The following is a 24990-nucleotide window of genomic DNA, read 5'->3' on the forward strand; positions in this document are numbered from 1 at the left end:
CTTGTGTCATGAAGAAATGATTTCTTCATCCCTGAAAGTAAGCAACCATGGGATGAATAAACTTAGGCCTACTTTTGTGAAGCTCCCTGATTTGAGAAAGAACTTAAATGACCTCTGAGGTCCCTTCCAATGTTAAAATACTATTAATTAACCTCTTTCTACATCACATATTTTATTCTCTTATCTGAATTATTAAATGTTACCTCAGTTTAAATTAAGGAAACTAAATATTTTTGTTAATTTAGTACCTTTTAATCAATAATGATATCAAGTGCAAATATATTATTAGGGAAAAATTAAGTGAAATAATGTGTTTAAAAAAACTTTTGTCTGCAAGTAAGATATGATAAGTCTCCAGATTTATTTTCTAAGTCACAACACAGTGGAAACATTTAAGATACAAATTTAATGAATTGGTATAAAGAAAAGATAATTGGTTTAAAAAAAAACATAAAAAAGATTTTAGTGCATCTTTGCACCTCTGAGGGTTTGTCACTAACCAGAAAATCTACATAATTAAGAAAGAAGTCTATTTTGTGCTCATCTAAATTTTGTATTTGACCAGGACTAAGCAGTCCTTACAATGCATCTTTCAAAACAGATAGTAGAAGAATCTTCATCTCTCAATGACTAGGATAATTATAGCTTCAAACAGAAGAATCAGGCTGTAGCCCAACACCACTGCTTTCAAAGTGTACTTTTGATGGTCACTGGCACCTTATATTTTTGAAATTCTTGTTTAATTTTATAAATGAAAGATTTTTGCTGAATTGAAACTGTCCACCTGATCTTTGCTAATGGGACTAAAGGCCCATTAGTATGAAAACGAATGCCATCTAAGCTAATTATTTTAAATGCAAGTGTTCAGCTGAATCTACATCTGAGACCTGACAAGCAACACATGACTTTTTTAACAATTGTTCAGGGCTGCAAAAAATAGAGTTTTTCTCGAATGCAAAAGGTGACTGCTATACAATGCATTTCTGATTTAGCTTAGTTTCTGCAGTTTGACTCTCCTATATTTTAAATGAGATGGGGAAATGTAGTGATTATTTTTTTCCTGAAACCAACAGATAGCAAGCATTATATAGCTTAAAAATTCCAGATCTGATTTTAATAAAGTCCTAACAACCTAAAAAATATAACCACCATAAATAATGCTACATGGCTACATTTCCACATATATTCAAACCCAAGGTACAGTATGTTTCCTGTGGCTGAGAAGCATTTAGAGTATTCAGATTTTATCTTATTTATTAAATCCATAAATTGCTGAATTATTTGGGGATGTCCAAGGCATACAGAATTATTTCCATAATGAAGAAAATATAGCCCAGGAATTTTAATACTTACCAAATCACTAAAATATTTTTGTTGTGTTTTGTTTTGTATTTAATTGTATATCTCTAAACTGTGATGCCAAGTTTAACTCAGGATGGCATACTATGAATGACAAATTATGAAAGGTCATCACGGCACAGGATTGGAAAAATCCTTCATTAGCTCCTCCTCCTCCCCTTTTCTTCCCCAACCCCTTCTTTTCCTCCTTCTCTGCTTCCTCCTCTTTTTCCTCTTCTTCCACTTCTTAGTTCTTTCTCTTTCCCCTTCTTTCTCGAGTCCTTCTTCCATCCCTTTATTTTTCCCTTTTCTCTTCCCTTTTTAGTTAATGCCTGCTGTAAAGTTTGAATACCAAAATACTTTCTTTTTATAGATATTTCCTCTTGCTCCATTTGTAAAAAAAATATTCTTATGAAGGTGTAATGTTAAATACAGATCAAAACTTGTATCTTACTTGTTTATGATCCTAGATCATCACAGATGATGTATTTCTGTGTGTATAATTTAAATCTTTAAATATGAAAAACTATGTATACTATATAAATTTGAAAACAATGTGAAAGCATTAATTTTATATGATTTCCAATTTCAACTTCCTTACTTTTAAAGCTTAATCTGGTATTGAACATTGCAGCCACGTTTTTTTCTATCATTAAAAAAATTCCTACAAATTCTTTTTCTACAGCTCACTCTATATTTGCTATTTTCACATGTGTGTGTGTGTGTTCACATGTGGATGCCGGTGTGAATATACTGAACACTTAGTGATTAACGTTTCAATTCGATAGTTGGGAGTTCTAAGCTTATTTGACTATATTTTGATAGCCTTTTAAGTCCCCAATGTATTGACTAAAGAAGTGAGTTGGCAAAAATGGATGAATCTTAATTAATTATCATATGGCATTATTCACTATACTGTAACAAAATAAAATTTAAAAATTGAGGAACAGCAAGGAGGGAGAAGTGAGCCCCATCCAGTTGAAATACTTAACTCAGGACTTATCCAAGTGGAATCTTTCTCAGTTTTCCTTTGGGGTTGTTCCATGGCAGGAAAAGGGGGAAAATGCAAAATTCTGTTACTGCAGAGTTAATGTGTGAGGACAGCATATCCTGCCAAAAAGGTCAGACAAATGCCACCTTGATTCTCATTTTAATGGCCTAGCCAGTTATTCTTCTTAAACAACATTCTAGCGACTAGTGAGAAGAATGGGGAGAAGAAATCCAGACCACATGCAGGAAGATTTTTTTTAACTAATGATTTGATGCTAAAATGTTCTCAGCCAGGAAAATTTTCAGACTTTCTTATAACACCCCAGGTTTTCCTTCCATTTTTTGGTAAAGTATACAAAAAACTGCAAAATCAGCCTGAAACAACTCCTAATGCTAGAGGAACTAATGGGACGCCGGCCATCAGTGTGTCTGATTTCATCAGTCAGGACAAGGTGCTCCCTTTCTGAGGCCAACCATCCTAACAGACCTAATCCTTTCATCAGCAGACTGACTGACAAGTGTAAATCTGTAGAGTTAAACAATCTCAACGGTCTGTGTAGAGGGTAAGGGGAGTTAAAAAAAAAAAAAGTTTAAAACCTGACACATATGGGTTTCCAAATAAAGGTTTGACATTTCCAAATACAAATATCACACTGGCGCCTGGGTGGCGCAGTTGGTCAAGCACCTGACTCTTGATTTCGGTTCAGGTCATGATCTCACAGTCATGAGATGGAGCTTTGCATCAAGCTCTGCACTGAGCTTGAAGCCTGCTTGGGATTCTCTCTCTCCCTTTCTCTCTTCTCCTCCCCAGAACCCCATCTCAAAATAAATAAACATTTATATATATACATACATGTATATATATAATATATATATATAATATATATTATATATATATTATATATATATATTATATATATATATATAATATATATATATATCTATCTCCCTGGTTTTCTCTCCAGCCTGTTAATACTTAGACAAGAAAGCATGAAATAGGTCTTTAACATTCACATATTATTTTTTTAAAAATGTTTGTTTATTTATTTGAGACAGAGAGAGTGGGGAGGGCAGAGAGAAGGAGAAAGAGAATCTTAAGCAGGCTCCTCACTGCCAGTCCAGAGCTGGAGGAGGGGTTTGATCTCACAGACCATGAGATATCCTGAACTGAAACCAAGAGCCAGACACTTAACTGACTGAACCACCCAAGCACCTCTCACATATCATTTTTAATGATAGCTTTATATCTAGAAACAGACCCTGCATAAGGATATATGAAATAATTGAGAAAAAAATTATTATGGGCTTAAAATCATGCAAGAAAAAAAATTATATCCCTCATCTGGCCTGTGTGTCAATTATCTTCCACCTTGATTTTGCAACACCAAGCACTGCAATGTTCTCAAAAGGCATTGTGAAATTCTTCTAAACATTCAAAACAAAATTATGCTTCATTTTCTTAATTTAAAAAAAAATTTATTTTAATGTTTATTTATTTCAGAGAGAGAGAGACAGAGCACCAGCAGGGGAGAGGCAGAAAGAGCCAGAGACAGAATCTGAAACAGGCTTCAGGCTCTGAGCTGTTAGCACAGAGCCCGACATGGGGCTTGAACTCACAAACCGTGAGATCATGAGCTGAGCTGAAGTTGGACACTTAACCGACTGAGACCCCCAGGTGCCCCCATTTTCTTAATTTTAAAAACTAAACAAAATATGATATCTAGAACTTTTAGGAGATGGTGGCCATGGGGAAGGAGTGGTAGAGCATCAAAGCAATTGTGTGTGACATCTGGACCTAAGTCTGGTCGCCCATGCTCTAGGAGGAGCATGTGACAAGTGGGCCCCATGGTTCTTCAAGTCACTTCCATCTGAAAAATGGGGGGAGAAAATCAAGTCCTAACCACCAAAGGAATCACTTTAATGATACAATCGTTCTTTTTAAAGTGTAGAAGAAACATTTAGCATAAACACGAAATAAAAAATAGTGATGTTTGCTTGTAATTACAGGTCACTTTTGCTTTTCCTAAGACATCAAATCCCCAGGGCTAGACTGTGGGTGCATAAGGGAAATTGTGTGGAGCTCTTTGTGGGTGGTATCACAACTAGGTTTCAGTTAAATAACAGAGTCTTCTACAGCTGGTCTTCTTAGTTTTTTAAAAGGTAAATATACTTAGAGGAACAGCCCTGCATGATGGCAGAAAAAGTGGTTTCTAATGTGGTAAGAGTTGAAAGACCTCTACCGACTTACCCAAAACTATTTCTGCCACCAGCCTGCGGTGTTCCCAGAAAATTTCTCACCATTCCTTTGGGACATTATCTCCAAAATGCCCATCAAAATGCAAATGTATTACCTCACAGCTCTCACATATTGACTCACTATCCTCCATTTTTATATCAGCGAGGATTTGCTTGGTCTGCAAGACGATTTTGGTGAGAGTAAGCAAACTCAGGTTCAGCCACAAAGAAAACTAAAAGGAGCAAGACGCCCTTTGCAGAAGAGTCCTGGGGCAGTGAGTACCTTGATCAGAGAATGCTGAGAGGGACAAGGGCACATGGTTGGGGCAGGGAAAGACGAGGTACATGTCCTTGTGTCCCTGCAGACTCCTATACCCAGCTCTACATTCCTAAATTACACGATGATTTCTTCCTCTTTACAACTTCCAAAGCACCTTGTATTTTACCACTCACCAGATAGGCATCCTATATATTTCCTTGTCTTGGTGGTGGTTATGTGTCCGTTTGTTCTCTGCCTACTTTTAATTCTGTGTCCCTACGTTTGGGGGTCTTTCTTCCAAATCTCAGTGATTTCCACAGCTCTTAGCAAAAGACTTGTATGTAAGTGCTGTACTAAAATTTATTAAATAAACAAATAAAACCAGTATACTGGAGATGGTTACATTGGGTGGGATTCTACCAAATGTGGAATCAGATTTTCTCATTTTGCACAATCCAGGCAAGGATTTACAAAACTTCGTGATCCAGTTGCTTACCTGCCTAGTTATCATGGCACATTCTATGCACTATTGCTTTGTCCACTTTTGGGGTTTTTTTGTTTGTTTTGTTTTACATCTGTCTCTCTGATTCAACTTTGATGAAGAAGACCAAAACTTATTTATTGTTTTAATGTTTTTTATTCATTTTTACTATCTTTTCTCCCTTTTTTCTACATTTCACCAGATGCCCCCAACCACCACCTCAACATCTCTGACAATACCTGACACATAATACCAAAGAAGCCTGAGAAGGAATAAAAACAGAGAAAAAGGAAGGAAGGGAGCAAAGGAATGAGGGAAGCAATAAGAAATATACTTACAATCATTTTAAGTTTTTTCCTCCAAGGGAACCTGTGACTAAATGATATGCACATGCTAGCAGGTTGCTTGGCCATTTCTGAGGAACGGTTTGTACACGTGAGTTGTGCTGAGCTTGACAGGTTTGGAGTGGGGAGCAGCAGTGGCCAAGGGAAAGTTTTGGTGTCATGCCAGCTGTTTTATGTCTCTTTCATCTCGTTTCTACTTTTCCAGAATGGAATTCTTTATAGGATTGTATCATGCCAACTAGTTCTCTTATTTTGTAGGTTGAACAGCCTGAGATGTGAATGTGCCCTTCTCCTTGGGTGTTCTACAAAAGATAACTGAGAAATTGGAACTACAGTTTTCGAAGGTCTTAATTCATGCTACTCAGATAATGTTATACCACCTCAAATTCCACTTTTAGCTACAGAAGTTGCACAATTCTGTCTAGTCTTTTGGAGATATTGTTGAGAAATTGTTTACTTTGTCAAGGTTCACGATTGCATGGGTCATTAACCATGCATGCAGCTACTGAACAAAAACTGCCCAGACGGCAACTTTTCTAAACAGGTCTCTGGAACAGCCCCATTGTCCTTTGGTCTTTCATGGCAGTGCTATTTCACTTGCTTTTTAATACCTGGCCTGAAAGCCCATGTTTTGACTATGGAGGACGACAAGCTTCTGCACACTGGGCCATTTTGTCAAAATTATTTTTGCTCAGCCTACAAAAGCACACAATGATCTATGTATTAGGTAAAGTCTTTGTGTTTTTCATTTTTCTCTTCTCTTGTACATAGATCTAAACATCATAGGCATTCAATAAATGTTGAATGAATATACTTCTAAGTTAACCAAAGCCTATAGACTTTTTCCCAGCAATGACATAGTAGACTTAACAAGCATGACTTTCTAGCTACATCTGAAAGACACTCACAAAGAGGGAACTGATAGTTCACATATTAGTACCAGTAGTTTCTCAGGGCAAGATGTGTAAGAGGGGATTCACAGTTCAGAACCATTTAGTATCGTGAGGTGAACTGAAAGTTTTTAATTTTGGTTAAAAGTGTGCTATAGTTTTGGGGGGCGCTTGTGAGCCCTTCAGAGCCATTGAATAATTGAGAGCTATTACATGGGGGTGGGAATAAATACGGGACACATTTTTCACCATCGTCGTTGACTCTAGATGGTTTTGGATAAGTACAATGTTATCATTTACAAAACCTGGGCTGTGTAGTCCCCATGTCCCAAGAAAATTGAGAAAGATGAAATTATAATTGTAAAACAAACAAACAAAAATTAAGTTCCTCAAGAAAAAAAAATTGGTACACTTTCTCAAATATGCCTCTGAAGCTCTGTAGGATTTATTCAAGTGCAGAATGAATGCTCTCACTTTGGCAGCTAGGATTCATGTGATGACTCAGCAGCTTTCAGTTCCAGTAAAGCCAACAACTTTATAGACTTCAGTAATGCTTGTGTTTATGATGCATAAGAAAGAAGAAAAAATAAATACAGTATAATATAACTATAAAAGATTGAGAAGACTTTCTATGATTCCCAGGAGGATGAAAACCCTGGAGTTGGGTACAATAGAATTCTGTAGAAATTAGGAATCTCAGAAACTCCAGTGACATTTCAGTTCTTTGTAAATTAAGTGAAGTTGTTTTCTTTTTTTCAACCTCTAAAACTATGGTCACTCCCTACTTCTCATTAGTTGTCCAACAAATGAGGTAAAGGTCTATAAAAAACATGATTAAAGAAGGCAATCTGATTTTTTGTTTAGCAACAAAGGGCAATGGCTGTCACAAGAGCAAAGTGCCCTGAAGTTTCATATGGCCTCTTTTGGACATTAAAGGAGTGTGACCTGCACAGAAGAGCCCCCGATCAGCAATCATCCAGCCCTATACAAGAAGATTCCATGTAGTCTCCTTAGTAGCAAGTTTGATAAGAGAGCCCACTAAAGATTTCTGATATATCATTAAGAGTAAGTCACGATTCATGGAGAGTTCTCACAATATACATGGAAAAAAATAGATCATTTGTTTTGTAGGACTTTGAAATATGCATCATTGCTTCTGAAGATATTTACAAGAAAGCATAGTCTTATTTTCTCTCATGGAAATCATTCATTCTCAATCTACAGAAACCAATTTTTAGGCATGTGATTCAAAAGCTCAAAATAATTTCATAACATGAACACACAGTGCACACACAACTCCAGAGATGTACAAAAGGAAAAAAGGGAAGAAACATTACACAAGCAAGATACTATCTAAATAGACCCTTTGTGAACAAAATTATTAGTACACAATAGTGTAAAAGTATGATAAGAAAACCTGAGAGAAACAAATCAAAATATTCAATCAAATACAAGAGTTCAGTCAAATGAGAAGATTAGAAAAAAATCTCTTCTATATCAGCAATATGTAGGTAAATATGTAATAGGGGATTATCATTTATGCAGAAACAACAAAAATATAAATCACTTGACATTACTCTTTTTTAAAATGTTTATTTATTTATTTTGAGAGAGAGAGAGAGAGAGAGAGAGAGAGCACATGCACAAGCAGAGAGAGGGAGAAAGAGAATCCCAAGCAGGCTCTGCACTGTCAGTGCAGAGCCCAATGTGAGGCTCAAACTCAAAAGTTGGACACTTAACTGACTGTGCCATCCAGGTGCCCCATAAAATACTTAACATTACTCTTGACCCAAACTGATATGCATAAAAAAAAGTATCACCTTTTGCTGATAAGCTCATAAAGATATTTTTATATTTTTTGACAGGAAAACTTAGTCAATGTAAAGATTTCAATTCTTTCCAAAGTAATTTATGGGTTTCAAGAAATTTCAATTCAAATTCAGGAAAGGAAGGCAGGTTTTGAACAATGAAGAATTTTTTGAAAAATAAAAATAACTAATGTGCCCTGTTCTTACCAGATATCAAAGTACAATATAATCCATGATAATCAAAACAATACAATTTTGGCAGGCGAACTGATGGCTAGGTAAGATTATCAGAATAAATAGATCAGAAAATCACCTATCATAGATGCTACTTTCATGTATAATAAGGGTGAGATCATAGATTGGTGGGGAAAAATTATTTATTAAAGGGTACTGGGAAAGTGATTATTATATGGGAGGAAAACAGAGCCTTACTTTATAATTTATATTTTAAAATTTGTGTGGACTGAAATGTATAATACAAGATTATATACAAGATTATATACAAATGTATAATACAAGATATATATATAATTAAGATTATCAGACTGTGATTTAGGCTCACACATTTAAAAAAATTTTTTTAATATTTATTTTTTTGAGAGAGAGAGAGAGAGAGAGAGAGAGAGACAGACAGAGCATGGGTCAGGGAGGGGCATAGAGGGAGGGAGACAGAATCTGAAACAGCTCCAGGCTCTGAGCTGTCAGCATAGACCCAATGCGGGGCTCGAACCTACAAATCATGAGATCATGACCTGAGCCGAAGTCTGACGCTCAGCTGAGTCACCCAGGCGCCCTTAGGCATTTATTTTTAAATAAAATAAATGAAAAGAATAATGAAGAATAATTTATCAAAAATCTTCTAGATACCAAGAAACATGATAAAATAAAAGGGAAAAAATTCAGAAAAATTTCCAGTAAATGTAACGAAAACATAACCAATAGGAAAAATATATGTAAGTTCAAATCCAGGATGAGAAATAAATAGTCTCAGAAATTGATTCACAATTACCTTAGGTTTGTCTAAGACATATCACAGACTAGCTGTGAAATTTCATAACCCATCCAAGAAGTGGACATAAAAGAAGCCCTGACTGTTCAGCCAAAGGAATTCATAGAGAAGGCTGATTCTATGCCTTGGTCAATGACGAGTGAAGGTCTAAAGTCAGAAGTACACAAACTTCCCCCCAAACCTCTATGGCAGTGGAAGTTATTGGTATATTTTGCTGTGTAGTTGCTACTATAGGAGACTCCAGAGAATGACAATGTAATTGTCATCTTTGCATATCCTCCAGGAAAAACCAACATTTATTTTCTAGAAATCTCCCTTCCTTTTTTAGTCAAAAGCTTAGATTCAGAGTGGTGAGAGAAATGGTTTGCCAAAAGATGAGGGCTCCCAAATGAGGAGGAAAGGGGAATAATCTGAAGTTCACAAGAGGTGGAAAATGTGTCCTCCTCATATCAGCTCTTAGGAATAGCAAGATTCCTTTTTTTCCCCCTGGTGTGCATACAGCAGCCAGAAGAACATCGGCACGTTCTGCCACCTATTGAAACATCTTTTATCTTAGTTGCTGACTTCATAAGACTCCTATCCACCAAAGTTAATTTTCCCAGAATCAGAGACCAGGATGCTATTAAATTTGCATTGAAGGGGGGCACCTGGGTGGCTCAGTCGGTTAAGCATCGACTCTTGATTTTGGCTTAAGTCATGATCTCACAGTTTGTGGGTTTGAGTCCCATGTCAAGCTCTGTGCCAACAGTGCAAAGCCTGCTTGGGATTCTCTCTCTCTCCCTTTCTGTCTGCCCTTCCCCAGCTCACATGTTCTCTCTCTCTCTCTCTCTCTCTCTCTCTCTCTCTCAAGAATAAATAAATAAATTAAAAATTTAAATTTGCATTAAAGTAAATGTCTGAGAAAAAGGAAATAAGGAAGGGGGTCAGGTAAAGCTGGGAGCCTCATCAGACTCCAGTACAAGTCTGGGGAAAGGAAGGAAATTTGGGTGGAAGCACCCTGGATGCCTGGCAGCCTATGAAAGTCTCGGTAAGGTCTTCTGGGGCTCCTTGGCCAAAGTCACCCTCAATTTCCCTTCTGTACAGAGTTTCCCTTCTGTACAAGCACTGTGGGTGCTTGGCCTCTGGAAACACAATGAGTGGTGAATTTTGAGCTCAACAGCTGGGGCACAGGGCAACTGCCTCCTTGTGCGGGCAGCGCTGCAGGCCCATTCTGATACTGCCACTCCCTTCAGAGCCAGCACATAATTCACCTCTTCCTCAAGCTTCCACAACACCCCTGGATAGAACTGGTTCTTCCTTTGGAGCATACAGATACTTCTAGTAGTACATTTCTTCTCCCAGGTAGAAATATTTGTTTGGGAGTCTCTCTTTCTCCTACCGAGCTATAAGATAATAGAGGAAGAGGTTTATGTGTTTTCATTCTCACAGTCTGAGGCCATGCACAGTGACTGGCATGTAGTAGAGACTTAATGTCAGTCACTGATTTGGTGAAATTATCTCTTGTATTGTCTTGTAACCAATTGAATTTGAACAATCTTCATGTTTATAGTAGGTCTTGTAACCCCAACTGGACTGTAAACTCCCTGAAGACAGCAAAAAAACAGTTTATGTATTAACTTTTTGATTTTGAAATAATTTCAAATTTATGGAGGTTGAATTAGGACAAGGAACTCCAGTGTGTCCTTTACCCTCATGGATTGTTAGCATTTTGTCACATTTGCCATGTCATTCATTTTTTTTTTCTGTTTCTCCTACCTACACATTATATCTATATCTGTGTTTCTATATACAAATATAGAGACAGAGATAATTATTATATATAGACAGAGATAATTACATACAGAGAGATAGAAGTATCATCAGCATTATTGTTATTTGAACCACTTAAAAGAGAACTGCAAATTTTCTGCCCCTTTACCCCTGACTGCATTCACTTTTATAACCATAATAGAATTCCCAAAATCATGAAATTTAACATTGTACCAATAGTGATACTTACAGCAAATACTTTTTTTCTGATTCTGGATCCAGTCCAAGATCACATGGTATATTTCATTTTCATGTTTTGATCTCCTTTAACATGGAGGGATTCTTCATTCTTTAAAATCAGAGTATTTTAACCTTTTTGAATGTTTCACTTCACTGCATACGGTGTTATAGCAGGTACACAATAAACATTAAATATGTATGTTCATGTATGGAGCTATGCATCACAGAGACATATATGGACCATGGCAAAATTATTTTCTCTCTTTCTTTGTAATACAATAAAGAATTCAGTGGTTTCATCAATTTTATAACCAATAATAGTATATGACCTTTTCAAAATATGATTGTGGAAATTCAAGTGCACTGCATTCTTATTTTACAGAGGACATTTTTAGGGAAACTCAAGTGATTTTAAGCGGTGATGTTATTAGCCTGTTCTAATCTCTTCAATTGGGTAAAAATTAATATTCATGCACATGGAGACTTTTGCCGAGGCAAATTTAATAGAAAATGCACAAACTGAACAATTTAAGAATGTTTGTGAAACATTCATTCAGAACTAAAACAGTGATATTACATAGCTTTCATTTAGTAAATTGCATTTTCTATTATCCATGAAAGTTAGCATATCTCAAGGTATAAAATTAACTAAGCATTTAAACAAGATGCACAAGAAATAAGACACCATGTGAAACATCATGGGGTGTATTTCTGATGATAAATGGACTTGGGTAAGGAAATTAGAATTGTATTGGAGGTTCTAGCCAGTAATCAAGAAAAGAAAGAAAAGCCATCCAGGTTGGAAAGAAAGAAGTAAGCTATACCTCTGTTTGCAGATGACATGGTTTTATATGTAGAAAATCTTCATAAGGGACTTATATCCAGAATATGCAAAGAATTCTCAATAATAAAAATACAATTAAAAAATAGGCAAAGGATTGGGGCACCTGGGTGGCTCAGTCGGTTAAGTATCTGACTTCAGCTCAGGTCCTGGAGACTGCTTTGGATTCTGTGTCTTCCTCTCTATCTTCTCCTCCCCTGCTCTCTTTATTTTTCTCTCAAAAAATAAACATTAAAAGAAATGTTTTAAATGGGCAAAGGATCTGAATAGACATTTCTCCAAGAAAAATATGCAAATGGTCAATAAGCACGTGAAAAGATGCCCAACATCACCAATCATTAGGGAAATGCAAATCAAAACCACAATGAGATACCACTTCACATGCAGTAGGATGGCTGTAATCAAAAAGGAAAAAAAAAATGGATGTGGAGAGATTGTAACTCTCACTACAGCAGTAGTGAGTATGTAAATTGGTGCAGCTTTTTAGAAAATTAATATGGCATTTCCACAAATGACTAAATATAAGTTACCATATAAACCAGCAATCTACTTCCAGGCATATATCCAAAGAAATGAAAAAAATGTATGTTCACACAAAAGCTTGTGTACAAATATCATAGCAGCATTATTCATAATAGTGAAAAGTAGAAACTTCAGTGTCCATCAAATGATGAATGGATAAATAAAATATGATCTATGAATACAATGGGATATTATCTAAAAATTAAAAAAAAAATTAGTACTGCTACAGTATGAATGAGTCTTGAAAACATGCTAAGTGAAAGGAGTCAGTCACCAAGGATCACGTATTTTATTATTCTGTTTATCTGAAGTTTCCAGCATAAGCATAGGAAGTACAGAAGTAGACTAGTGGTTGATGGAAGCTGGCAGGTCAATGGAAGGGATTGGTGGGGAATGGCTAATGAGCTTGGAGTTTCTGTTTGGAGTAATGAAAATGTTCTAAAATTGTTGTAATCGATGCAACAACTCTGTGAATATACTAAAAGATACTGAATTATATATTTTAAGTGGATTGACTGCATGATATGTGAATGATACCTAAATAAAACTGAGAGAGATAGAGGCAACCAAAGGAATACTCTGCAAGGTGGGAAAGAGGTGTTCTATAAATGAGGCAAAGGTTAGGTTGTCTGTTTCTTCACTGCAGGCTAAGACTTGTTAGCTCAAAAGTTGGCCAGTGCCAAACTCAAGTTTTTATACATCCAATTATTTTAAAAATAGGTCAAGTAAACAATTTTTAGCCATTTAGAGCTTGCCTACTTTGCATGCCCTACAAAACCTCACCCAAAGCAGTTACCTACTGATAAGATAGGGCCTTATGGTTGTAAGGCTCTAAGTTGCTGCTGCTCTTTGGTGCTGTTTGACCCAGAGACTTCCACAGTGCTTCTGAGTGACATCACCCAGACATATAAGCAGCCTCTTTAATACCCCTACTTCCCTGGGAGTTCCCTTGCCTTCCTCCCCTTCTAGTTAGTGGCATCTTCACCATAAGCTGTGAGGGAATTCCCTTCTCATTGCAACGCTATCCAAGCACCAATAAAGTTTGTTGTGTGTTACGGCCCATCCTGTCATATCTTTTTTCTTGATCAGTCCCTGGATTGCTTGAATCTCTTACAGAAGGTAAGCTGGCTTGGGATCCCAGGACCAGAAGAACAGGATGGTGACACCCTTCTCTACCCTTCTGCTGCCCAGACCTTGCATTTCCCAATGCTCAACCTGCCAAAAGAAGACAGCCCAGCTAGACTCCTTTTTCTACCAGGTCAAGCACAAATCTGTCTGACAACATCAGGTGAGGCTGACGTGACCAGCAAGGAGATGGATTGGAAGTCCTGTTAGCAATAAGCAGAAAGGAGCAGCACTTGTCTTCCGTGCTATTCCTGAGACTTCCCCATTCTGTCAAGAGATACTGTGAGATGAGCAAGCAAAATTGTTAAGGTGCTCACACTTTACTTGAAGTGGTAAAATATTGATACATGCATATGTATGCATATGTTGATACATGCATAAGTCACATGCATACATTGTCATTTCCAGAACAATCACTGCAGAAACTGTACAAAGAGACACACTCAAAAACACTATATATAAATCAAGATGTATTCTTTAGTTTGAAGTAATCAGAACATAAGAAAAGAGAAACAGAAAAATGAAAACCTAAAGAAACAAATGCAAAATAAATAACAGAAGATTTAAGCCCTAACATAAGAATAATTACATTAAAGGTAAATATTTCAAATACACCAATCAAAGGACTGAGGTCAATACTATGACCTGTCTGTATTGTATGCTGTACAAATCCAATGACATAACTATATTGAAATTAAAAAGATGAAAAAACATTGATGGAAATATTAAGCAAGTAGAAGCATGTATGGTTATATTACTATCTGATAAAGTAGATCTCATAGCAAAGAAAATTTTAAGAGACAGTGAGGGACATAACAATAAACAGATTAACCCACCAGAAAGATATAATGGCACTAAATGTGTATGCACCAAACAATGGACTTTCAAAATACATGAGGGAAAACTGATAGAGCTGGAAGGAGAAACAGATGAATCCACAATTATAGTTGGGGATTTCAATGTCCCCTCTCAGCAACTGATAGAACTAATAAAAAACAAGCATATAGAAGTTCTGTACAAAATACTTATCTAATAGGATCTAATGGATATATAGAGAATATCCCACCTAGCAATAGCAGAAAACACTCAGTGCCCATGGATCATTCATCAAGACAGACCATATCCAAAAGCTCAACACATTTAAAATAATTGAAACAATACAGCGTATGTTCTCTAGCCATAATAGAATGAAACTAGAAATCAATAACAGGCAACAGGAAAATCTCTAAACACATGGAACACCCCTAAAAATCCATGGGTCAGAGGAAGCTTAAAAATACGCAGAATGAAACTGAAAACACAGCATATCGACATATGTGGTTTACCACTAGACCTGTGCTGAAAGGGAAATTTATACCAATAAATGTTTACATTAGAAATGAGGAGAGATTTCAAATAAATAATCTGAAATGCTGTATCAAGAAATTAGAAAAAGAAAAGCAAAATAAACTCAAAACAATCAGAGGATTTCCTTCCTCTGATAATTTCCTTCCTCTGGTAATAAGGAAAAGAGAATACATCAATGAAGTTGAAACAGGGAATAATAGAGAAGTGCAACTAAAACGCATTCTTTGAAAAAAATCAATAAAATTGAAAAACTGCTAGCAAGACATGTAAAAGTAAAGAAGGAAGACACAAATTATTAACGTAAGAAATTAAATGTGGTATACCATTATAGATTCAGCATCTATTAAAAAGATAATAAGTAAATACTCTGAACAACTTACACTAAAAAATTCAACAATTTAGAAGGAATTGACCAATTCCTTGTAGATTACAAACTACTAAAACTCAACCAAGATAAAATCTAAATCTAAATATGCAATTTAAATAGCATTATAATCAATTAAGAAATTGGATTTATAATTTTAAAACTCAAAAGAAAAAAAAAACAAAAAAACCTCCCAGAACTAATATTGAACCTTGCTGACTTCATATATTAGTTCTTGTTTTGTTTTGTTTTGGTTTTTTTCTTGTAAATTCCTTGGGATTTTCCACATAGACAATCTGTATGGACTTTATTTCTTTTACTTGCAGTGGGTAGAATTTCCAGTGCAATGTTGATTGAAAGTGGTGATAACAACCTCCAATGATCTTTGGAGGAAAGCATTCATTCTTTTACTGATTGATTGGTTGATTGATTTAAACATCATTAGCTGTTTTGTAGATCCTCTTAATCCCATGGACATAACTCTCCTCTATTAATTTTTCTCTAAATGTTTGGTAAAATTCTCCAGTGAAACTATCTGAGCTTGGATAAATCTCTGTATTCATTTTTATGACTATATGTGAAGATCCAATTATCTCAATACAAAATTTGAATTAAAAAATAAAATTAAACTTGGAAGTTTAAATTTAAAGGAGCATTTAAAGCATTTTCTTTTTCTTTAAAATGAGTAAAAGGAAATTTTTTTGATAAATTAAATAGGAAAAAATAAGAAAATATTCTAAGAAAACAATTAAAGGCAAAGAACTGTCCTAAAATGAAAGCAGTAGGTTATAGATCAAAATAGAAATAAGAAAATAACAGCAAGGAGCATACCTCAGGGAAAAAAAGGCGGGAAAAAAGTCCAAAACATGCCAAGATATTTATTGACAACATAACATGCCTCTGTAATAAAATAAAGAAGAAGATGGAAAGAAGGAAAAAAGCAAGATAGTAGAGATACCGAATGATTACATTTGAAAATGATGTCTTATGTTTGCCATCAACCCTGGGGAGAGTTTGAAACAGATTTTAAGACTCCCCCCACTTTTTTCACCGTCATGTGAAATGGGGGTAATTCCCTTTATAAACAAGTTCCTGTTTGACAAGATCAGGACCCATAGCCACAAATAAACCCGGGGACAAATAGGCCTCATGCATTTGCCAAATCCATACCTCCAGTCTTGACTTTTAGTCTGAATTTCAGACCAGTATACTCATTTGTTTAATCATCACTTGTACTTTTATCCTTCAAACCTGGCATAAGAACATTTTGTATTGATCTTTCAAATTGGAAACTTGGATGTCATCCTTGATTCTTCTCTTTTCATTACTGCTCACTTCCAAAAACTTCCCAAATCTGATATCTTCTACTTCTTTCTTTCCCCTCAGCCCTTGCTTTGGTTTAGGTCACCATTATTTGTGGCTTACAGAAGCTCCCTAACTGCTCTAATGAGGTTTTTTCCCCCATACTCAATTTGCTCTTCACACTGAAATCTATAAAGTATGCTTGAAAAACATATACTCAAAACACATCACTGCTTAAAAATATTCCCAGGTTCCTTCATGCAGCACAGCATGGCCATACAATGTATGCTCAAATCAGAACACGATAAAGTGACAGGAAAAATTAGGATGAGACAAGTATAAACTGGGCCTGTTCGGGGGAACCTGTGATGTGTGCTCACTTTAATTTGTCTAATGCTATATTCAAAGCCCTTTACTATCTTCTCCTGATGGCCCCCTCCTCTCAGGACTGGCTACATAACTTGCAGGTCTCAATGCAAAATAATGTTCTCTTTTCAAAGACTAAGAATTTCTTAATTCTTAATTAAGACTGAGCCTGGCTGGCTCAGTTGGTGGAGTATGAGACTCTTAAACTTGGGGTTGCGAGTTCAAGCTCTATGTTGGGTGGAGAGATTATTTAAAAAAAAGTGTTTGGGGCACATGGGTGGCTCAATCAGTTGAGCATACTGACTCTTGATTTTGGGTTAGGTCATGATACCAGGATAATGGGATAGAGCCACATCTGGCTCCACACTGAGTGTGGAGCGTTCTAAGATTCTCTCTGTCTTTTCCTCTCTGTCTCTCCACCATGCTCATTCTCTCTCTCTCTAAAATAATAATAAAATAAAATAAAATAAAATAAAATAAAATAAAATAAAATAAAATAAAGTAAAATATTTAAGAATTTCGATTTGGTCACCACAAAGCATTAACCCAAGCAAGCGTTCTTTGGTGTATAGGACTCTATGTGAATATACAGGTTACACATCCATGAAGCTGTCCAGCCTCCACCCCTAGAATTATCATTATCTGTCCCTTTGAGTTGGAAATTTTCACTGTTTTACACAATACCACTTCATAACTGCCTGTCTCTGTACTCTCTATTCCATCTTCTTGAAGTGCTGTTCTCTGTTTCTTTGGTTTCTAAACACAGTATGAGATATGACTAAAATGGTGCTTCTTTAATCAAATCTTGCCTTTGTTTCTTTATCAGTTCAATTATTCATATATGTTGTGATATGCTTATGTCTATTATAACACTTACCATATTCAAGTACAATAGATTGCCTTTTACGATATCGTTTTCAACATATCTTGCAGCAATTTTGTCCTAGCTATTTTAAAGTGTCTGTCTGATCTGGGCCATTTCTGTGTGTATTTCTATTGACTTTTTTCTTTATTGACCATGGACTCCTTATCTTGCTTTTTTAATATCTCACTATTGTTTATTGTATGCGAGACATTTTGTGTAAAATAGAAGAGCCTGAAGTAATATTAACTTCCAAAAAAGGTTATCCCCCTTCTTTCATTTGGATTCTAGAGTGGAAGACTATACCAGTATGATACACAGTTGGGCTGAGCCAACTTTCGTCAATGGCTTCACATGTTTTAAGGAAGGATCTAGATTTTCCTCTGAGAGTGGCTTAGGATCTGAGCACTGGTTAAATTCAGGAGTTTTCTTTGTCTTTGGAACTGAGCCACCATCTCTTTGTACTAAGAACAGTATACCTCTGCTTTATAGCTTAGCTGCCAACTTTTTGATTAACTGGGCAGAAGATTTTGACATCCAGGGTCACCCCTGGTTCCAACTCTATTCTTCCTATTCCCCAGACTTGCAAGGGCAGCTATTTTACATGCTATGAGAAAATGGAATGTCACAAAGGTTTTCCTTCCTTCCCGCCTCAGTGTGTTTTCTGAGAGACCTGCACATCTCAGCTCTCCTGCACATTGTCCCCTTTCCCTCCAGTGGGTGCTGTGTTATACTTACAGGAGGCTCTGTGCCTCACAGAGTCTCTCTCTCAGCTCTGCTGACTCGTCCCAGATTTTTGGCATAGTAGTTTCAAGCACAAGGTGAAGACTAGTGGGAAATAGTTGGTGGGTGGTTGCAGGTTTTCTCTGTGGTTTTTAGGCTCTTTGGAAGTCTAATCTCTCATGCCAGCCTACGCACAGCCATTAAAAGTTCATTAAAAGTTTAGCTGGTTTCTCCTTACCTGCTTTTATGGTAGGTACCTCCTCTTCTGCTCCTTGGCCTGAAATGCGAACAGCTGTGGAACTCTTCTCTCTTGTGAAGGGCTTGTCATCTTTCTGGAAATTAGTTTATTTAGGTTTCACTGCATCTTCAGCTCTCTGAAGGATCATAAAAAAAAAAAAAAAAGACTTCTGTGGTTTTGAAGGTTATCCAGATTCTTCTGGTTGTTAGGATGAAAGCAATGATTTCCTGTGACTTTCTATATCCTAACCAGAAGTCCCACGTAATCTTTTTGTAATTCCTTGGTAATATATTTAAGGTTCTGAGAGGAGAAAGAATTACTACACAATGAAGAGCTCTTCCATATTAAACACTTCCTTGTGCTATCACTTTCTTAAAGAGCAAATTGATTTTTTTTTTTAGTTTAAATACTTTATGATAGAATATTAGATTAGGTGAAGTGATTTTTAAGATTTTCTATTTATTTGACCTATGGTTGACCCTTAAACAGATATTTGCATCATAGTTCTCAGAATAAAATGACCCATCCAATTTAAGATTTATTAAAAAATGAAAGTTGTGAATCTAATCAGGCTAGGTGCTTCCACATACATTGTCCCATTGGTACTTCACAACCACCTTCTGAGGTCCACTATATATCTATATCTATATCTATATCTATATCTATATCTATATCTATGTCTATGTCTATGTCTATGTCTATGTCTATGTCTATGTCTATATCTATATCTATATCATCTATATCTGTATCTATCTATCTATCTATCTATCTATACATACAGAGAGAGAGAGCACGAGTTGGGAAGGGATAGAGTGAGAGGGGGACAGAAGATCCTAAGTGGACGCTGTACTGAGAGCAGCATGCCCGTTGTGGGGCTTGAACTCATGAACCATGATATCATGACCTGAGCCGAAGTCGGATGCTCAAACGATAAGCCACCCAAGCGCACCCACAATACTAATATAGGCAATTAATATTCTTCTCTTTCTATATACGAATAAATTCAAGCTAAAAGACCTGCCAGAGGTTACGAATGGTTGCAGCTCTGCTAGCTCCCACACTGTTTCAGAAATTGTGGCTTTTGACCACATTTTTCAAGGTGTACTGGGTTTTAGGAGGAGGGACCTGTCTTCATAAGAGAACTAAGTGGAGAAAGAAACAGGCTTGCATAATGCCATGTCCTTTTCTTCTCCAGTTACATCATACTATTTACTTCTAGAGAGTGTGATTTCCCTGTATATACCTCTTGCAGTCTTCTCATAGCCATGGTACCCGGGCACTATGAAGAAGATGAATTTCCTCATATAGTGTGTGAGATGGGTGGCAAATTGTTATCTGAGCTTTATGGGCAGAGCATCAACATGCAGATGTAAGGTTGTCCTATGGGCTTCCTGATAGCTCTCTGATATAGCTGCCATACTATTTCCAGAGAATCCCTCTTACACAATGAATAAAGTCCCAACTATTCAGCCTATTACTTTACTGAAGGATAGACAACTTTATACCACCTGCCTTTCTAGCCTTACTATCTCCCGCATGCCCCTTGTATTTTGGTCATGTAAATCCTTTTACTGCTCACTGAACATGAAGATGAGATTTGATGTGATGGAAGAAGCACAAGAAGACAAAAATTTGAGGAGTTCATAGTTTCTAATCCTGCTTGGACCTCATATGTTATATTTCTTGTCTGTATTATGAATAGGTTTTAATAGAGAATATCAAAGTTCTCTTCAAATTCTAACATTGTTTAGTTAAATGAATTTTTTGTTTCAACTTTTGGTTTATTTGTTTTTTTTTTTATTTTTTATTTTTTAAAATTTACATCCAAATTAGTTAGCATATAGTGCAACAATGATTTCACGAGTATATTCCATAATGCCCCTTACCCATTTAGCCCATCCCCCCTCCCACAATCCCTCCAGTAATCCTCAGTTTGTTCTCCAGTAACCCTCACTTTGTTCTCCATATTTGAGTCTCTTCTGTTTTGTCCCCCTCCCTGTTTTTATCTTATTTTTGTTTCCCTTCCCTTATGTTCATCTGTTTTGTCTCTTAAAGTCCTCATAATAGTGAAGTCATATGATTTTTGTCTTTCTCTGACTGACTAATTTCATTTAGCATAATACCCTCCAGTTCCATCCACGTAGTTGCAAATGTCAAGATTTCATTCTTTTTGATTGCCGAGTAAGACTCCATTGTATATATATACCACATCCTTATCCATTCATTCATCGATGGACATGTTGGCTTTTTCCATACTTTGGCTATTGTTGATAGTGCTGCTATAAACATGGGGGTGCATGTATCCCTTCGAAACAGCACACCTGTATCCTGTGGATAAATGCCTACTAGTGCAATTGCTGGATAGTAGGGTAGTTCTATTTTTAGTTTTTTAGGAACCTCCATACTGTTTTCCAGAGTGGCTGCACCAGCTTGCATTCCCAAAGTGTATTTGTTTTTGATATTGACATAGTCCAAATAAAAGGAAAGGTCATTGTTAATTCTCTCTTACTGTTACCTTGGCAAAGAACTGCCTCGGCCTTAGATAGTATTATTTGATAAATACGTCTTGAAATACTCAATCGTTCAACTCAGAAATCTCATTGTTTAAATTTATTTTAATAATAATGCCATGCAAAATTTTTTTCTTATTGGTTTTGATATTAATAAACTGCAGCAAAAGCATTTTTAGAATTTGGGTTCTCAAGCTCAGTTATGCTTTTAAAGAAAAGAATGAAGAGAAGCATTGACGTTGTTTATAATAATATTTGGTTCATGATTCCACCTGGACTAGTGGACTTTTCAACATATTTCCATATTTAGGGACTGAATACAAACTATGTTTCCAGAAGTTTCTCATCCTCCACTCTCACTGAGAAAGCAGCTAGACCATTTGTCAACAAAGGAGAGTGTTTTCTGCTGAGGTAATTTACTAACCAGATGCTGAGATGGCCATCTCATGCCAGGGTGCATTCTGCAGCCAGAGACTACACCTTCTATTTCAGGTTTTATGACAAATCTTCTATGTTTTTAGAGCAACTCCAGACACTGACAGTGCTGAGACACTGTTTTTAAACAGATAATATATCTGGATTGGTTTCCTTCAAAATAGGTCCAGGAGACACTCTATCTACTTCCTTCTGACACTAAATCTGACACAGGTTTCTTCTTTGGGGTCTTTCTTTGCTTTCAGAATCACCCATCCCCACCAGTGACAATTGAATGTCTTCAGTTAAGTCGTAGAAGACAATTCAAAATAACTGCTACTGGCAATTTAACTGAATATAGAGCTGTTTGTTCTGAAGATGTTCTCGTCTAGGGCCAAGAATCAATGGGTTTTGCTTTGATAAGAAATTAAGCCCTTGATCTGAAATTTTGCTTGTATGGGATTCTTTTGGTGCTTTGGCTGTCCTAGCAGCTTTAGGTCACTGAATATCTATTCCATTGAAGCAGTCATCGACTGATGACACTAAATAGTCAAGCTGTATTTCTTAAACCTGTGTTATTTATTAACATAACAGCAGTCACTTAGAAGTATAGGAATCAACAAGATCTTAGATAAAAATAATTTTGGCATTTTCATTGGAAGGGGCAACATGAAATGGAATTCCTATTTTTTGAATAAAGACCTACAATATAATACATACTCTGTATGTTCTCTAATTACAGTTAATATTCTGAAAGCATGAGATAAGACTATTCACCTTTTATAAAAAATAGAAATAAGGTGCAGAAATACCCAGGTCCTTACCCAGGTTACTCAGCCAGGTCTGTCTGACTCTAAGGCCCTGTGTTTTTTTCTTTTTCAGGACACCTTATTGATTTCTGTCTAAATTGTCTTATCCCTTAAAAAAGCATCCTTTTATTACAGAAAAAACACCCTCAATTCTATCTGAGGGATGGGAGAAGAGGTTAAGATGACTCAAATGGAGAAAAAAAAATTGTTTTCTTCCAAGACCTTAAATGTCTTTCCTTGAAACTGATTAACTTTAAACATAATTTAAATCAAACAAATACTTGGGGTTTCAAAAAAAGAGAAGGGAAGGAAGAAAAATTTTTGTTAATTTAAATAAAACAACAAAGATGCAAGAAAGTCACAGAAGTGAGGAGGTTTTTTTCCACATTTATCTTCAGAAAGCCTTATTTTTAACAAGCTTAAAAAAGAAGAAGAAGGTAAGACAAAGATTAAATATGCACATCTAAGAAAAATGGCAGGGTAAGTAAATGGAATTTCAACTATTTGAACTCTCTAATTCATGACATTAAGGCAAAAACAAATGGAGTTTATTTTGTATTGAGCTATGTACAAATAAACTTTCATGAGTATACATTTATGTTTCTCAGTTAAATTCAATGTTATTTATCTGTCTTGGTATATAGAGATGGGTCCTAATGAAATTAAGAGCATGACAGAAGAGATAAAGAGTTTCATTTGTTAAGAATCAAGTAAATTCATGACATAGGGACTTATTTATCTTATGAGAGTTATGGACAGAGGTGGAAGTTAGGAAAACAAGAAGCATCTAGGTTTGTCTACCTAAAGGCACCAAAAATTCATCTTCTAAAAGTGAGGACCAAGATGGCCTAAATACAATGGCCTGAGAGGAGTGAATTAAACACAGATTACAGAACTTAAACATGCCAGACTTATTTGTCCTAGTAATAGAATGTAGCAGTGTAGTATTTCAGTTGTTTTTACAACTTGGATGTACCTTAGTTTCAGATTGTGCTGTAAAACTGGAAGTTCCCCAGCAGCTGTGGGTACATAGTTTCACTGGGCAGTGAGGGAGGCATGATGATGGATCATGATTCCTTCAAGTGCCACTAATATTAACATCACTGGTGTCATTATTCACTGGGTGATGAGCAGCAAGAGGGTCACTTTTTCTCCAACACATCCCACACAGTCTGGCTTTGGGAAAGGTTCATTTTCCACAAGGAAGCAAAGGCCCACGTGTTACTAAAAACACAGACCGTGTAACTGTGGAAATAAACCCAATTGTCTCTATAAGTCTCTTCAGTGACTTAGTACCAAAAAGAAAAAAAAAATGCCATTCTTTGAGCCACAGCTACTATAAACTGTAGGTAAAACTTACCCTCTAAGTTAGGCACTGCTGATTATGTGTTCTTTATAGATATGTTACATATATATAATATATAAATATAAACATATATATATATATAATACATACATATGCAATAATGTGTGTGTGGTATACAACTCATTCTGTGTAAAAATACAGAAATTGAAGTATTTGTATAAAATTAATTCTATATTCTATATTTGCTCTACATGCATAGTAAATTGTAATCACTATTTGATTTCCTAGAAAGACAAATTTAAGTCACTATACATACCAATGGGATTATTTTATGTTAGTTAGGATGTCATCACCATCAATTCCTCACTGTTCTGTTAGGAAGGAATCAGTAGCAGACAAAAAATTCTGTCTAAAATCATTTCATGTCCAGTTTGAAAATTTCATTTCTTTCTCTTAAGCTGACTCTCAAGTTTCTCTCTTAAGCTGATGCTAGTTTTGATGATAAATTAATCCATAGTACTTTGATTCACAGAGAGAAGGGAACCTTTCATAAGATTTAGTTTTACAGAAGAAAACAATGAATTTGTCCATCTGTATGCCAGTTTTCTCCTGTATTCACACTTACAATTTAATAGCTAAAGGAAAAATGTATTTTACACAGGATATAGCCATAAACTCACTAAAATAACTTTTAAAAGTATGAAGTAATCTATCATTTACATCAGAAAAAAAAGTTAGCTGCTTTCCTTTATTAAAAATGACTATATATGTGCTTTTATTGATTCCTGTTGAGTTTATGTAAAATACTATTTCAACTTCACCAGTCATGGTGAGAGTAAGGTATGTGGCAACCATTGAGACCTGGCCAGTTAACCTAAGATACAGCCTTTTTAAACTGTGGCCCCTGATTCTGGTTCT

At 35.9% G+C, this 24990-nt stretch overlaps 1 long non-coding RNA gene across 1 annotated transcript in view; it reads right to left on the minus strand.

The window, feature by feature from the left end:
- LOC109499758 overlaps positions 1-24990 on the minus strand; it is a 177701-nt gene that overhangs the window by 14521 nt on the left and 138190 nt on the right. Inside the window, exon 2 of the long non-coding RNA XR_002157242.3 lies at positions 19034-19169. This is a non-coding gene — a long non-coding RNA (uncharacterized LOC109499758). The remainder of the gene's footprint in view (positions 1-19033; positions 19170-24990) is intronic.

This window comes from Felis catus, chromosome B2 (assembly GCF_018350175.1).
Source record: "Felis catus isolate Fca126 chromosome B2, F.catus_Fca126_mat1.0, whole genome shotgun sequence".
In the NCBI taxonomy this organism is placed as follows: domain Eukaryota; kingdom Metazoa; phylum Chordata; class Mammalia; order Carnivora; family Felidae; genus Felis; species Felis catus.